The sequence below is a fragment of the Microcebus murinus genome, chromosome 4 (genome assembly GCF_040939455.1).
Source record: "Microcebus murinus isolate Inina chromosome 4, M.murinus_Inina_mat1.0, whole genome shotgun sequence".
Taxonomy (NCBI): Eukaryota; Metazoa; Chordata; class Mammalia; order Primates; family Cheirogaleidae; genus Microcebus; species Microcebus murinus.
Genome location: NC_134107.1, coordinates 19439531 through 19444489, shown reverse-complemented (window position 1 = coordinate 19444489; position 4959 = coordinate 19439531). Strand labels below are relative to the sequence as shown.

Sequence of the window (4959 nt, the reverse complement as noted above, 5' to 3'; positions counted from 1 at the left end):
TCCTGTCACCCAGGCTGGAGTGCAGTTGCATGATCAGAGCTCATTGTGCTCAAGCAATCCTCCTGCCTCAGCCTCCTGAGCAGCTAGGACTACAGGCACATGCCATTACACCTGTCTAATTTTTCTTTTCTTTTTCTTTTCTTTTCTTTTCTTTTCTTTTCTTTTCTTTTCTTTTCTTTTCTTTTCTTTTCTTTTCTTTTCTTTTCTTTTCTTTTCCTCTTCTCTTCTCTTCTCTTCTCTTCTCTTCTCTTCTCTTCTCTTCTCTTCTCTTCTCTTCTCTTCTCTTCTTTTCCTTTTCTTTCTTCAGAGACAGTATCTTACTGCGTTGCTTGGGCTGGTAACAAACTCCTGAGTTCAAGTGATCCTTTCTCCTTGGCCTCCCAAAATGCTGAGATTGTAGGCATGGACCCCTGCACACAGCCTGAAATTCTAATCTAGTAGTTTCATGGGCATTATTTCATGAAAGAGTTTATAAATTTTCTTCTTAATTATCGCACATAATACCATTTTATAGTTGCATCATAATTCCTTTATCCAGCCTATTTTTGCTTGAAATTTATGCTATTTCTAATATGCTGCCATACACACTGATGCTGCAATCAACATTACTGTACAGAAATCTTTACTCACTGTTTTTTTTTTTTAATTTCAGAATATTATGGGGGTACAAACACTTTGGTCACACAAATTGCCTTTGCACTGCCCCAGGCAAAACTACAAGGGTGCCCATTCTCTAGACAGCATTACCACACCCATTAGGTGTGAATTTATCCATTTCCTCCTCTCACTCCCACCTGCCTGATCCCCAGTGAATGTTACTTCCATATATGCAGGTAAGTGTTGATCGATTAGTAACAATTTAATGGTGAGTACTTGTGGTGTTTGTTTTTCCATTCTTGTGATACTTCGTTTAGAAGAATGGGCTCCAGTTCCATCCAGGTTAATACAAGACGTATTAGTTTACCTTTTTTTTCTTTTTTTAAACTGGACCATTTTAATGTTTTATACAATTTGATAAATGGTTCTTTTGATTGCTGCAGACATGTAAGGCTATTTGGTTGCATTCAGAAACATCACAGTAATGGTGGTTTTCCCAACTAGTATGTAGTCTTCAATAAGAAGTTACTTGTATTAAACTGCTATCAAACCAGTAAGACTGCATTTATACATCTATCATTTTCAGGATTGCTGGTAACCTGGACATAGTTCCCCCAGATAACCTTGCCTCCTTGTGTCACAAGGCCCAACTCACTCACGTTGACCTTAATGACAGTTCCTTTAGTGATAATACCCAAAGTTGTATACAATGGGATGAGGGATTCTTCTTTACACCAAGTACTGGTAGGCAAAAGGTAGCTTTCAGTTCAGGATGTGTTACATGGGCCTTCTTGAAACGTAAGCCCATTGACCTAATGAATCTTACATATTTAGGTTGTTTTCTTGTAAAGTCATCTCCAACAAAGCAGACTTTAGGAACCATCCTCTTCCATGCCTTTTTCTTTCTCTTTCCTGTTCGAATAACTTTTAATACTTCTGTTTCTGCTTGGGCACGAACTTTGGGCAGAGGGACTCCCCATTTTCCTGCTTTCTCTTTTCTTTTTTGTTTAATCATATTGGAAACTACTTTGACTCGGGACTGCCCCTCTCTGTCCAGCAGATAGGCAGGTACTGCTCCCTGTGGAGTCTTTTCATCATTCTTTTGTTTGGTGTTTCTCTTTTCATGCATCTTGATAGCCTTTTTCATTTGTATTTTCTCAGCATGGCGCTGCTTATGGTAGAGCTTAGCCTTCAGACCAATCACCTTCTTTGCCTTCTTCGACCGTTCATGAGCCTCTTGACTTTCCTTTTTTCTCTTTTTCTCATGGTAATCCAAACGATACCCATAGCGTTTACGGTGTAATTTAATATATTCATTTTGTGGCATGGTGACAGCCCAGAGCCACTCGAGACTTCTCCAGGACCAAGAAGCTCTTGATCTTCTAGTTTATCGTTTTAATTACTGAGTACTACTCCATGTTATACATATACCACGTTTTATTAATACTTTTATGTACTGATGGGTACTTGGGTTGTTTTCACGTCTTTGCACTGATTTAATATTTCTGTTGGATAAATTCCTAGAAATGTCAGCACAGAGTAAAAACAAAATCCCATGCTTAGCTTTGATAGTTTGTATAGTATCACTCTCTCAAAATCCTGTACCAGATTTTATTCCCATCAGTAGTATATTAAAGAATAATTGTCCATACAGCCTTACTAACACTAAATATTATTAATCTTGATTATATTAAACAAATGATAAGGTGAAAAATTATAGTTTATTTTAATTTAACTTAATACAATTATTTACTCATAAAATTGCTTGAAGGCGTAATTAATATGTGTATTATTGGTCTTAAGATAAAGCTAAATTAAAATCAATATAAGATCTATCTAGAGATACGTGTATATACAGTTATCCATATCCCACTAATGATAATTTTTAAAATATTTGTTAGCATTACAGGTTTATATAAATCATAAAAAGTATCTATCTAGGCTCCCTTTATTTATTTATTTATTTATTTATTTATTTATTTAAATAATCAAGAGGATCCTTTATTTTCAATATAGATAGTATCATAATTCATCAAAATAATTTATAATAGTCAACTGCCTCTTAAATATTGCCTTATAAATGATGCCTTTCTGAAGCTAAAAGTAATGTGGATTCAGTTGTTTTAAATTATCTATTTAGAACATATTCAATAAATGATAGAAGTAAAAAAAAAGTCTCCTATGAAGTCTTCTACGAAAAGAAATACAAGTTCCTGATCAGATAAAAACCATTCCATCATTAAAGGAAATTTTAAAAGAGGCATAAATTTGAATAGAAATGTCCATTTCCTGGGTTTTGTCCTTCTGTACAAACCCAAGTCTTTAGAATTATATTCTGGTTTCCCTCTATAATCAAGAAATTCTTTACTAGCAGCTCAGACATGATCGTAGTGAAACACACTTCTTCACCTGTGGTCTCTCAGATCTGCCAACATGCCCAGGCATCTCCAGGACAGGGAGATAGTCATCCTCTCCAAGCTGGCTTGCAGAGGAAGCAAAGCCCAGTGGACCACCATTCCAGCCATGGCGCCCACCTTAGCCTTCTAAATGCCACTGCTGGGAGGAGGAGCCATCGCAGATTGCCATAGCAACAGAGCCTTTTTGACCCAGTGGATCCACCGCTCTCAGGCACTGTCCAACTGACACCTGGTATAGCCGATTATTTTTCCCAAAGGTCCACTGCTGGGACCCTCCTGACCCGTGGCACTTCATGAGTCGTGGTGGGTCTGACGAGTGAGTTTCCAACATATCTAGACACAGGAGGTTATTTAAAACCAATTCATGCTCTTCATTATAAATCTAGATCTGATTTGGGTCACCATAGTCACAGGCCTTGAGCACTACTAGGCTTCCCTTCTGACTTGGACGTCCCTGGGCCACCAAACACTTGTTGGTCTGGAGGTGATAGAGCCTTCCACGTTGAAGGACTTTGGGGCGTTTCAGCCCCCTGTTGATAAAAATGGGTTGCTGGGGTTTGGCATGGGGCCCAGATATCTGCATCTCTGGGTAAATATTATCCAAATACCATTTAAATGATTTGCAACCCAATTTCTTCCTTAATTCAACACGCTCACTGATATTTCCATAGCTTTTGGTCTTGAGATCAGGTCTTAAGGAAAAATACTGCTCCTTGTATTCATCCAACCAGACGTGTGCCAGTCTCAAAGAGTTGTGTGTCATGGTGTCCTGGCCTTCAGGAGATCCATATGGTCGTCTTTTTCGGAAAATGTGTCCCACTCTGGAGCAAGGGATGATGAAGAGCTTGCCTCCACACATCCAGATCCGAAATGATATTTCCAAATTTTCTCCTCCCCAGATATCCATGCCACTGTCGTACTGCCCAAGGTCATGGACATACTGTCTGTTCATGGCAAATAATCCTGCAGCCATTGTAGGTGACTTTATGGGGGCACTGGCTCCTTCTGCTCCTCCTGGCTCAGAAAGGGGAACAAGGTCCCATTTGAAGTGCAGCCCCCAGTTGAACCCTCCACGGACAACAGGGGACGAGCTGTAGGCGAGGGTGTCAGCACTAATGCTGTTGATCACTGGGCACACCACGGTCTGCCTGTCCTCGTGGATGGCGGCCAGCAAGGGCTGCAGCCACACCACGTCCACTTCACAGTGGCTGTCCAGGAGCACGAGCACTTCTCCTGTCGCATGGGCTGCTCCGATCATTCTTCCTCGAATCAACCCCTCACGCTTTGTATTTCTTATTATTTTAATTTTTCCAGGGAGGTGTTTATGAACATATTCATCTAGTTCTCCTTTCAAATCATCAAAGTCACTGTCATCATCCACGAGGATGATTTCGTGAAGAAGCTGTGCGGGAGTGCGGCCGATGACACTGTGCACGGTCCGGAGCAAGGCGGAAAACGCTTCGTTGTAGAAGCAGATAACGACACCAGCGACTGGCAGGTCAGTCGGGTAGGACTGTTCTCTACACGCGGCATTCCTTGCGTCCGGCACATCTCTAGGGTAGCCCAAGCGGTTACTGATAAGCATATTAAAGGCGTGTTTCTGATAGCCCAGGTCTCTCAACTCCTGATCGCGTTCATTAGAAATCATACCTAATTCAGAAGAGAATTTCAGACGGCCGTTTTCTGGATCTTCAATATGACCATCTATCACATCATCAATTTTGCTTCCTTTGAACTGTGGCTCTAATACTCGATTTGGACCACGAGTAAACCGGGGATAGGATTTTTTGGGAAATGGTCCATGGGGCCCAGACCCCTTGATGGGCACATTCTTAAGTGGCTGAGTCACTTCGCTGAAGTTGCAATAAACGAAAAGTAAAACTGTCCAGGTCGCGGATGTAAAAAGGCACCCATAACAGAAATATCGAGCTGTGGCACTTCCCAT

At 40.7% G+C, this 4959-nt stretch overlaps 2 pseudogenes; both read right to left on the bottom strand.

Moving 5' to 3' along the window:
- Window positions 1-1142: 1142 nt before the first annotated feature.
- Window positions 1143-1927, bottom strand: LOC105884136 (ribosome biogenesis protein NSA2 homolog pseudogene; annotated as a pseudogene).
- Window positions 1928-2844: 917 nt separating this feature from the next.
- Window positions 2845-4959, bottom strand: LOC105884137 (polypeptide N-acetylgalactosaminyltransferase 11 pseudogene; annotated as a pseudogene).